This window comes from Eriocheir sinensis, chromosome 68 (genome assembly GCF_024679095.1).
Source record: "Eriocheir sinensis breed Jianghai 21 chromosome 68, ASM2467909v1, whole genome shotgun sequence".
Lineage (NCBI taxonomy): Eukaryota > Metazoa > Arthropoda > Malacostraca > Decapoda > Varunidae > Eriocheir > Eriocheir sinensis.
Window position 1 is genome coordinate 4,162,768 of NC_066576.1, and position 12,389 is coordinate 4,175,156.

Below are 12,389 nucleotides of genomic sequence, written 5' to 3' on the forward strand. Positions count from 1 at the left end.
GGCCGCGGTGTTCATCTCCGTCTCATCGGCCCAGGGGCCTGTGTTGGGACTGAGCCGTCACCCCGGGGCACAGGGCCAGCGTGACCTCCGGGTTAACACAGTGTACCTTCCCAGGGTTTCCCCAGGTACCCTTTTATCAACCAGCCCGAAACTGACCCCTCTTTCGGCCACCTCTTTTGATTCTTTTTTTAGGAGCAGCGAGTAGCGGGATTTTTTATTAGTGTTTCCTTTTTTCTGTGCCCTTGAGCTGCCTCCTTTGTTGTAAAAAAAAAAAAAAAGACGGAGAGGAATGATGAACAGGGTAAGGTGGACAAGTTGGTGGCCGACTGTCTAAGGCCGGAATCGAACCCTGGCCATTGCTTCATAGGTAAGGAGAACTAAGCAATATACCGCGGAGGCGCAGACTAAGTGATTAGCAAAACCAGGCATGCATTAGATTTTTTTATGGCATCAGTGAACTCTTCAACTAATACTACAAGCAAACATTATTTTTGTATCTTCAGCTCCACTTTTGTATTTTCAAGTCTTTCTATATTATCATAAGTACTCATATTATCATTGGTACTCGAACCTACGTCCACGGGTTCACCACGACCGCTCGCTGACCACTCGGCCACCGCCTCCAGGCGGTGGCCTAGTGGATAAGGTGGTGAGCTTGGGATCGGACTGATGTCGACGCATGGGTTCGAATCCCCACCAGTGCTACCTTGAAACTTTGTGTCATTTGCCGAGTGGCTTAAAATCACCTACATGTCACCCTGACACCCGAGTTCTAGTTGCATAGCAATAAAGATGAGCTTTGGGGGGGTAACATGGGCCTTTCAGGTGCCACTATAAAACCCGCGCCCGCACCACTAACGGGCCTGCCTCTGAGCAACACCGAAGAGGCAGAATATGCCTACGGTGCATATGGGCTAACACACGTAAAAAAAAAAAAAAAAAAAAAAAAAAAATATATGTACATATCTAGTTGCACGCCTGTCTGTTTTTTTTTTTTTTTTTTTTTTTTTACAGAAAAGGAGACAGTTCAAGGGGGTGAAAAAAAATAAAACAATAATGAAAAAAAAAAGCCCGCTACTTATTGTTCCCTAATAGAGTGTGTATTGTTAAACGCTGCGCCACAATACTTTGTAATCGCATGGAACAGACGTGTTCGGCACCGACCAGCAAAAGTTGGAAAGTTTCGTTTAGTCGGCGCAACATCTGTGGTCATATGCCGGAGAGAGACAGAAGGGGAAGGAATTTTAGGCGAAGGGAACAGAACCCAGGAGACGGGACACAGCCCCCGATTAATACCTGGTACCCATTCACTGCTGGGTGGACAGGAGCGTAGGGTATCGGAAAAGCCGCCCAAATTTTTCCACTCCGCCCGGGAATCGAACCCGGGCTCTCTCGGTTTTGAGCCGAATGTGCTAACCACTGCACCACGAAGTCCCCCACACCGACCGGGCCATTTTCCATGTTAGTGCCGCGGTGGGCGGGGTGGCGACACCTTCAGGTTCAATTAGTCAGCACACGACACTTGCATGGGCGGACGAACGACGTTTTATCAGTCTGGGTCACTTTTTCCTCCTTTCCGAGAACCAGACTCACCAGAAGACGCAATAAACAGCCTGCCTGGGCCCCGATGACATAACCACCGGACTGTTCTCTATGAAGTAAACGTTTTATCAGTCTGGGACACTCTTTCCTCCTTTCCGAGAACCAGACTCACCAGAAGACGCAATAAACAGCCTCCCTGGGCGCCGATGACATAACCACCGGACTGTTCTCTATGACGTAAACGTTTATCAGTCTGGGACACTTTTTCCTCCTTTCCGAGAACCAGACTCACCAGAGGAAGCAATAAACAGCCTCCCTGGGCGCCGATGACATAACCACCGGACTGTTCTCTATGACGTAAACGTTTATCAGTCTGGGACACTTTTTCCTCCTTTCCGAGAACCAGACTCACCAGAGGACGCAATAAACAGCCTCCCTGGGCCCCGATGACATAACCACCGGACTGTTCTCTATGACGTAAGCCACACACCGCTCGGGCACGGCTCCATCCACGGTGTCAATCGGGGTCACTTTTTTCCTGGCCGACAACAGGATTCCGGGAAAATAATGGTGCTGAACGGGTTTGGTCTGCCCGCCCGGTGGTTGCATAAAGAAACGGCAGCGCGTGTGGGAGCGTGCGCGCCAAGAGAAGCGGCTGTTTGAGCTTTTACCGCTGACAAGACTGTGGCGGTAATGGTGTGGGTGGGGGTGCGGAGGGAGGGGAGGGAGGGAGTTGGGGGAAGAGAGGGGAATGGAGGGATGCAAAGGAGATACGAGAGGGAGAGGGCGAGAGAGTAGGTGGATGGGTGAGGGAGGGAGGGAAGTGAGGAAGAAGCGTAGGGGGAGAAGCTTGAGGGAGGAGGGTGAAGGGTGGGTAAGGGAGGGAGGGATGTAAAGGGAGGTGAATAAGGGAGATTAGGGAGAAGCAGGACAGGTTAGGTTAGGTTAGGTTAGGTTAGGTTAGGTTAGGTATAAGGTATAGGTATAAGGCGGGAATAAGGGAGATGAGGGAGAACAGGTTAGGTTAGGTTAGGTATAAGGTATAGGTACAAGGTAGGAATAAGGGAGATGAGGGAGAAGCAGGTTAGGTTAGGTTAGGTTAGGTATAAGGTATAGGTCTAAGGTTTGGTATCAGGTAGGAATAAGGGAGATGAGAGAGAAGCAGGTGGGTGAGGGAGGAATGGATGCTGGTTGGGAGAGTAAGAGCAGGTTAGGTTAGGGCTGATTTAACCCCCCCCCTCCTCTCCCCCCCCCCCCAACCCCCACACACACACACCGCGCCTGCCGGGGATGGTTTAACTGTACCGGGTTTTTGCCGAGGTCCATAGCGGCGCGTCATGGCGGGAAAGGAGGGATTGGGGTTGGAGGAACACGGCGAGGATATAAGTCAGGGTAACACTCTTGGCTACATGTATATTAAAAGGTCTGCGTGTTGAAGGAAGGGATTGGAAGAGGCGGAACATGGCGAGGATATAAGTCAGGGTAACACTCGTGGCTACATGTATATTAAAAGGTCTGCGTGTTGAAGGAAGGGATTGGAAGAGGCGGAACACGGCGAGGATATAAGTCAGGGTAACACTCTTGGCTACATGTATATTAAAAGGTCTGCGAGTTGAAGGAAGGGACTGGAAGAGGCGGGACAAGAGCAGGATATCAAGGGAACACTCGTGGTTACATTTGACGCTAGGAAGAACAGATGGCTTGCCTTAGTTAAAATTAAAATGCCATTGGTTGGGTGTGGTGCTACTTAAGGGTCAAATGGTGATGACGATGATGATGATTTGGATGATGACTTGAAGGTTATCTTTTAGGCACCGGGGCCGAGACACCAAGAGACTTATCCTCAGCATCAGACGGGCGGCGTGAGGTAAGTTCCTAGTCCCTGTTCCGCTATAGAAAAAAAAAGAATGATTGGATCTCTACCTGTGTACCTGAGCTGAATACCTGGCGAGGGCGAAAGGCAGGTAGACGAAAGGTAAGGCTTATTACTCCTCGCCAGTCGATAAAAATTGAATCGCTACCTGTGTGCCTGAGCTGAATACCTGGCGAGGAGGAAGGCAGGTAGACGAGAGTTAAGGCTAATCACTCCTCCTCCTCGTCAGTCGATAAAAATTGAATCTCTACCTGTGTGCCTGAGCTGAATACCTGGCGAGGAGGAAGGCAGGTAGACGAGAGTTAAGGCTAATCACTCCTCCTCCTCACCAGTCCATAAAAATTGAATCTCTACCTGTGTACCTGAGCTGAATACCTGGAGGACGAGGAAGCCAGGTGGACGGAAGGTAAGACTTATCACTCCTCCTCCTCGTCGTCGCCAGTCGGTAAAAACTCTTCAGTGAAACCGCGGAGGAAAAAACACGGAAATGGAGGATGGAAGAATGATGGAGTGTGTGTGTGTGTGTGTGTGTGTGTGTGTGTGTGTGTGTGTGTGTGTGTGTGTGTGTGTGTGTGTGTGTGTGTGTGTGTGTGTGTGTGTGTGTTTCCTGTGAGGCCGTGGTCGAGTGGTCAGCGTGCGGGCGTGGTGAGGCCGTGGTCCCACCGAAACACGCTGATTTTTCAACCCTCGCCGAGTGTCTGAAGGTCACCCACATGCTGCCCAGACCTTCAATGAGTACAGGAGCTATCTTATACAGGCTACAGGAGCTGCCTTGTACAGACCAACCGGCCTCTTGCAGACTCCTTACGTTCTTATGTTCTTACGTTAACTAACTTCAGCGACTTCGGTCAAGAGAGCGCCGGGGGGCAGCATGGGCCGGGCAGGAGTCACACATCACGGCAGACACTATAAATAAAATTCGCCCGCGCCACCATCGGGTTGGGGCCGCAGAAGAGACCCCACGAGAGAGCCTACCGGCGCTACAGGAAGCACTTAAAAATAAAAACAAACTAATTTTGGTCATGTAGGAAAGAATACCACAAGGAAGGGCAGGCAATTCACTCTCGGTTATTCAGGAATGATGAATAAGTGAATAAATAAGTAAATAAGTAAGGTTAAGGCAGCGGAAGATGACCAACTGTTTTCCATCAATCTAAAATAAATAAATAAATAAATAAATAAACTCAACAAAAAAAGAAACATGAGACAGAATAATTAAAAGACGAACTAACGCGAAAATAAGACTTTTTTTTTTATCGTCTCAAAAGAGGATAATAATAATAATAATAATAATAATAATAATAATAATAATAAAAACAACAACAACAATAATAATAATAATAATAATAATAATAATAATAATAATAATAATAATAATAATAATAATAATAATAATAATAATAATAATAATAATAATAATGAGCCAAAAAACAAGTGAGACAATGATTAACGGACGAAATAAATAAAAAAACAAGGACAAGCTATTTTTCATCCCGTCCCCAAAGAAAATGATAAACTTCAATAGGCAAGAAATTAGTGAGAGAATGATTAATGGACCAACTACAGCAAAAAGACTGTCCTATACTGCGAGTTTCGGCGATGCTCATATCCTTTGAGAACATAAGAACATAAGAACATAAGAACATAAGTTGGTAGTTAGGTAGATTAGGATAAGGAAAGGTTAACTAAGATTAGGTAATGTTGGGTATGGTTAGGTTAGGTAGATTAGGATAAGGAACGGTTAACTAAGATTAGGTAATGTTGGGTATGGTTAGGTTAGGTAGATTAGGATAAGGAAAGGTTAACTAAGATTAGGTAATGTTGGGTATGGTTAGGTTAGGTAGATTAGGATAAGGAAAGGTTAACTAAGATTAGGTAATGTTGGGTATGGTTAGGTTAGGTAGATTAGGATAAGGAACGGTTAACTAAGATTAGGTAATGTTGGGTATGGTTAGGTTAGGTAGATTAGGATAAGGAAAGGTTAACTAAGATTAGGTAATGTTGGGTATGGTTAGGTTAGGTAGATTAGGATAAGGAAAGGTTAACTAAGATTAGGTAACGTTGGGTATGGTTAGGTTAGGTAGATTAGGATAAGGAAAGGTTAACTAAGATTAGGTAATGTTGGGTATGGTTAGGTTAGGTAGATTAGGATAAGGAACGGTTAACTAAGATTAGGTAACGTTGGGTATGGTTAGGTTAGGTAGATTAGGATAAGGAAAGGTAAACTAAGATTAGGTAATGTTGGGTATGATTAGGTTAGGTAGATTAAGGTAAGGAAAGGTTAACTAAGATTAGGCAATGTTGGGTATGGTTATGTTAGGTAGATTAGGATAAGGAAAGGTTAACTAAGATTAGGTAACGTTGGGTATGGTTAGGTTAGGTAGATTAGGATAAGGAAAGGTTAACTAAGATTAGGTAATATCAGGAAGGCAAGGCAGTTATTAGATAAGCTAGCGCCATAAGAAGCTGATTTAGATTCCGCTGACATTATAAAGAAAACTACTGCCAAGAATTCTGTTAGTGTGTCGTGGAGTGAGGGGCGAGGCACATTACTGGCGGCGGGGCACAAAAAGAAGCTCGCGTGTTTACCTGTGGCGGCGCGGACAGGTAAGAAACAGGTAGCAAAAATGTCTTAATTGCCGAGGGCTGAAAGAAAAGGTTGAAAAGAACGAACTACTAAGGAAAGGGCGCTGTGTGTGTGTGTGTGTGTGTGTGTGTGTGTGTGTGTGTAGGAGGGGTGCCATGCTGTACACAGTGCCACCGTGCCTCGGCCCTGACAGCATAATGGCCGCCTGTCCCTTTGTTGTCCCAAGCTGGTTTTATGGCCCTGCTAACCGTACCCTGTCAGACCCCTTCACACGACCCCCCCTACCCCTGCCAACCCACCCTGTCATCTCCTACCCCTTCCTACCCACCCTGTCATCTCCTACCCCTGCCTACCCACCCTGTCATCTCCTACCCCTGCCTACCCACCCTGTCCTCCCCTACCCCTGCCTACCCATCCTGTCCTCTCCTACCCTCTCCTACCCTTCCTCATCCCTCCTTAAGCTGGTGTCACACTGGGCTTTTTCCCCCCAACGGCATTGGCAGTAGGCGCAACCAGCAGCTCCGACATTTCCGGGAAGTTGGAAAGTTTCGTTCAGTCGGCGCAACATCTGTGGTCATATGCCGGAGAGAGACAGAAGGGGAAGGAATTATAGAAGGGAACAGACCCCAGGAGACGGGACACAACCCCCGATTAATACCTGGTACCCATTCACTGCTGGGTGGACAGGGGCGTAGGGTATCGGAAAAGCCGCCCAAATTTTTCCACTCCGCCCGGGAATCGAACCCGGGCTCTCTCGGTTGTGAGCTGAGTGTGCTAACCACTGCACCACGAAGCCCCCTGCGTCACACACGGCCAGAGTCGGTTGTCCGTGTCCTTAACGTAAACAAAGCAGTCGCCTTGGATCCACATGGCGCAGTTTGCAAAAGTGAGGCTGTTGTGGCTTGTGCTGTCGGTGCCCAAATTATGGATTTTTTGCTACAGTTAGATGGACGGCAGAAGTGGTTGTGGGCAAGATCTAAAGAAAGAAAAAAGAAGATCCCATTTATTAAGACCTTGGTTGTGGGCACTGTCATGGCTTCAAAGACGGGAGGACAGGAGTGTTGACCCAAACCTCGTCAGAGCCCTGTGCCTGTTATCCCGCAACGCCCCGCTCTCTTAGCTCGTCAATTAAATGGTAGCGAAAGCAGCTCTGCCAGTCCACTTTACGAGTCTCTAGGTGGGCCATCTTCCACTTCTTTTTCTTTTCTTCTTCTTCTTCTTCTTCTGTTTGTTTACATATACCCGCACGGTCGCTCGTACCCAAAGCTGTTTTCCAACCGTATGGACAACCAACAACTCGCTCCCGGCTGGGCGTACAGGCAATCACGGTTACAGAACACTCTTGCCAAGGGTAGAACGTATTCGCAAGAGAGAGCGAGCGAGCAAGCGAGACAGAGACAGTCCTCCTCCTTAATTCTTTTTCATCTATTTCCTCTCTTTCTCTGTGCCATCTCCTACCCTCCTTTCTCTCCTCCTCCTCCTCCTCCTCCTCCTCCTACCCCCCCAGCGTCACGCCCCGCCGGGAACAAGACACAGGCACGCGGCCCCCCGGACTTCGCTTGAATATTCATGTCGCGAACGTGATGCCCAAAGAGACCCGCCTCCCCCCCTCCCCCCCCCTCCTTCACCCCCCTTCCTTACCTCCCTTCTCCCCCCCCTCTCCTTTCCTCCTCCTCCTCCTCCTCCTCCTCACGCTGGCTTCTTCAATCCTTTCCCTCTTTCTCTCTCTCTCTCTCTCTCTCTCTCTCTCTCCAAACAAAGGAAAGGAAAATACAAGGAAAAAAGAGAGAGAGAGAGAGAGAGAGAGAGAGAGAGAGAGAGAGAGAGAGAGAGAGAGAGAGAGAGAGAGAGAGAGAGAGAGAGAGAGAGAGAGAGAGAGAGAGAGAGAGAGAGAGAGAGAGAGAGAGAGAGAGACACAAAGAGAGAGAGAAGTGGAAGGGAAAAAAAACGAGGAAAAAACGAAGAAAAGAAAAAAAAGAAAAAAGTGGAAGATGAAGAGGAGGAGGAGGAGGAGGAGGAGGAGGAGGAGGAGGAAAAAGAAAGGAGGATTCGAACCCTTGACATCCCTCAGTGACGACGATAGATGAGATTATTATTCAGATTGGTGGTGGTGGCGGTGGTGGTGGTGGAGGAGGTGGTGGTGGTGGTGGTGGTGGTGGTGGTGGTGATGGTGTCACGTTTAAGCCAAGATGCGGTAGTGTATAGTGGAGGGAAGGAAGGAAGGGAGGGAAGGAGGGAAGGAGAAAGAGGAGGAGGGAGAGAAGAAGGAGGGAGAGAGAGGGAAGGGAGGTATGGAGGGAGAGAGAGGAGAGAAGGGAGAGAAGGATATAAAGGGAAGGAGGGAAGGAGAGAGAGGAGGAGGGAGAGAAGAAGGAGGGAGAGAGAGGGAAGGGAGGTATGGAGGGAGAGAGAGGAGAGAAGGGAGAGAAGGAGAGGAGGTAAGGGATGGCATAAAAGGAGGGAAAACAGAGGAAGAAGAAAGAAGGAAGAGGAGGAGGAGGAGGAGGAGGAGGAGGAGGAGGAGGAAGAAGAAGAAGGAGGAGGAAGGAGGGAGGTCGCAAGCTATTATGAGGAGAGAAAAGGACGGAAATAACACACACACACACACACACACACACACACACACACACACACACACACACACACACACACACACACACGAGCTTGTAGTAGTAGTAGTAGTAGAAGTAGAAGCAGCAGTAGTAGTAGTAGTAGTAGTAGTAGTAGAACAAGTTAACAATATTAGAAAGAGATACCTTGATTCAGAGGCGGGAGTCACCACAAGGGCCAGGCGGGGCAGCAGCGGCGGCGTCAAGTCAGTCTGTAAGAGGAAGGGAGAGAACCGTACATTAGCGCAGGCCCCAGAACGGTATATAAGGTAACGTACGGTAACACACAGCCCGGTAGCGACGACCTGACGAGCTGCCGGACCCAACAATAGAAAAAAGGAACACACTCACACACACACACACACACACACACACACACACACACAGTTCCACCACAAAGGGAAACAAAAGTAAACAGTTTAAGATGTGAGACTTAAGACATTGCTGCTAAGAGAATGCACGGAAGCTTGGACGGTACACTCAGGAACCCAGGAATAAAAAATGACACTCAGCACACAGTTACGTCACAAAGACAGACAAAAGTAAACAGTTTGACATAGGAGACCAAAGAGGCAGATCAAGACTTGGAGAATACACGGAAGTTTCAATGCTATATTATGTACTCATGAACCCAGCAATAAAAAATAACACCAAGCGCTCACTACACGTCACAAAGAGAAGCAAGAGAAAGCAGTTTGAGATATATAGGAGACCAAGAAGGCAGATCGGGACTTAGATAACCCATGGAAGCTGTGATGACATAGTGACGGAGGAACAGAAGGCAACACCAAGCATGCAATTATACCACAAAGACGAACAAGAGGAAGAAATTTGAGATATATAGGAGACCAAGAAGCCAGATCGGGACTTAGATAACCCACGGAAGCTGTGATGACATGGTGACGGAGGAACAGAAGGCAACACCAAGCATGCAATTATACCACAACAAAACAAGAGGGAAGCTTTGAAATAGAAGGAGCCAAGAAAGCAGATGGAGATGATAATTAGATAAAGCTGTGATGACATGGTGACGGAGGAACAGAAGGCAACACCAAGCATGCAATTATACCACAAAGACGAGCAAGAGGAAGCAATTTGAGATATATAGGAGACCAAAGAGGCAGATGGAGAATTAGATAGCCCATGGAAGCTGCGATGACATGGTGACGGAGGAACAGAAGGCAACACCAAGCATGCAATTATACCACAAAGACGAACAAGAGGAAACAGTTTATGAAAGAACAAACACAGACTTGGATAATACACGGAAGCTTGTCATGTACTCTGGACCCACCAAGCACACACACTTACGTCACGAAGAGAAGCAAGAGATAGCGGTTCATGACGCGAGACAAAGGGAGATCGATGCTGAGATAGAACACGGAAGCTGCGATGATATTATGTACCCAAGAAACACAGGAAGAGAAAACAATCACCCCCCCTCCACACACACACAATTCGGGGCGGGGCGGGGCAGAGCGTGATGGGGCATGGCGGGGCGGATGCGGGGCAGAGTGAAGCGTGATGGGGCAAGACCAAGGGAGAGATAGTGCCGTTCAGGGTGCCATTATAGCATCCGGGAGCATGAGAGACGCTTCCTATCAAGGCGAGGGGGGGGGGGCGAGAGAGAGAGAGAGAGAGAGAGAGAGAGAAATAGGAAAGGAGAAGAAAAAGAAAACCGCAAGAAAGAAGAAAAAGAGAAAAAAAGAGGAAATAAAAAAATAAAGAAAATAAAAATGGAAGAGGAAGGATGAGAAAGAGAAGGAGTAAGAGAATTAAGATAAAGAGAGAGTAGAGAGATAGAGAGAGAGAAAAGCAATGATACGTAACACAGCACTGAGGCAAGGCGCACCACCACAACTCATGACTCACAGGCGGGGACGAATCGGGTGTTTTTTTCAGGACTTTTAAACTTTCAAATGAACACATCATCGACCTAATAGATAATACGCGGCCTCCCTTGTACCAGTGACATTTCGTGTGTGTGTGTGTGTGTGTGTGTGTGTGTGTGTGTGTGTGTAGAGAGAGAGAAGTAGAGAGGAGTGGCCACAACAGAGGTCAATTTCTTAAAAGAGCTCAAGTCGTAGGCAGGAGGAAATACAGACGAAGAAAGGCTGTCCAAGAGTTTACCAGCGAAATGGATGAAAGAGTGAAGATGCTGGGTAACTCTTGCGTAAGGGATTTGGACAGCATAGGGATGAAAGAGTGAAGATGCTGGGTAACTCTTGCGTAAGGGATTTGGACAGCATAGGGATGAAAGAGTGAAGATGCTGGAAGAATGAAGATGCTGGTTAAACTCTTGCAAGGGGTTTGGACAGCATAGGGATGAAAGAGTGAAGATGCTGGGTAAACTTGCGTAAAAGGATTTGCTCTCATGGCGATTTGGACAACACAAGGGATAGATGAGATGCTGGGTGGTACGTTTGAGGAAGAAGGTTTTGGACAGCAGAAGGAGAAAGAGTGAAGATGCTGGTTAACTCTTGCGTAAAGGTGGGGATAGAATAGGGATAATGCTATTAACTTTTACAAGGGTGTTTGGACAGCATAGGGATGAAAGATGACAGAATGAAGATGCTGGTTCCTTCAAAAGTGATAACTGAGAGCAGGATGAAGAGTGAAGATGCTGGTTAACTCTTCTTGCGTAAGGATGGACAGCATAGGGATGAAAGAGTGATGCTGGGTACTCTCTTGCGTAAGGGATTTGGACAGCATAGGGATGAAAGAGTGAAGATGCTGGGTAACTCTTGCGTAAGGGATTTGGACAGCATAGGGATGAAAGAGTGAAGATGCTGGTTAACTCTTGCGTAAGGGATTTGGACAGCATAGGGATGAAAGAGTGAAGATGCTGGTTAACTCTTGCGTAAGGGATTTGGACAGCATAGGGATGAAAGAATGAAGATGCTGGTTAACTCTTGCATAAGGGATTTGGACAGCATAGGGTAGAAATACGTGTGCATAGCGTGTGGAGGCATGCCGCTATTAGTAAGTTCAGAAGAGAAGTCAGCATGAAAATTGAGAAGGAAAGAAAGAAAGAAAGATAGAGATTGAAGATAGAGAGGCAACATGGCGGCGGACGTTAAGAGGTAGAAGACTGTTAGTTAGAGGAGGGGAGTTGATGAGTTGAAGAGAACACACACACACACACACACACACACACACACACACACACACACACACACACACACACACACGCAAACTATCGATTATCCGCCAATCTCTCTCTCTCTCTCTCTCTCTCTCTCTCTCTCTCTCTCTCTCTCTCTCTCTCTCTCTCTCTCTCTCTCTCTCTCTCTCTCTCTCTCTCTCCTTCGTTGACACACTTCTCTCATTTCCTTATCCATGTTATTTTCTTTATTTTTCTTCATTTTTATTTACTTTTTCTTGTTTTTCTTGTTGTTGTCTCACTTTCACTATTACGAGACGAAGCTTTTAACATTTGCTCTTATCTCACTATCTCCATTTTTTTTCTTTATTTTTTTATTTTATTTTCTTTTTTTTTCTTTTTGGTTCTCGTTTCGTCTTGTCTGGTTGATGTTTTGAGGTCTCTCCTTCTATCCTTTCCCTAACCTGACCCTACCTTACCTAACCTACCCTACCTTACCTAACCTACCCTACCTTACCTAACCTACCCTACCGTACCTTACCCTACCTTACCTAACCTACCCTACCTTACCTAACCTACCCTACCTTACCTAACCTACCCTACCGTACCTTACCCTACCTTACCTAACCTACCCTACCGTACCTTACCTAACCTACCCTACCGTACCTTACCCTA

At 47.1% G+C, this 12,389-nt stretch overlaps 1 non-coding gene across 1 annotated transcript; it reads right to left on the reverse strand.

The window, feature by feature from the left end:
- Positions 1-1,360: 1,360 nt before the first annotated feature.
- Positions 1,361-1,434, reverse strand: Trnal-caa (transfer RNA leucine (anticodon CAA)). The gene has a single exon. It is a non-coding gene; the product is annotated as a tRNA-Leu (tRNA).
- Between the last annotated feature and the right edge of the window lie 10,955 nt (positions 1,435-12,389).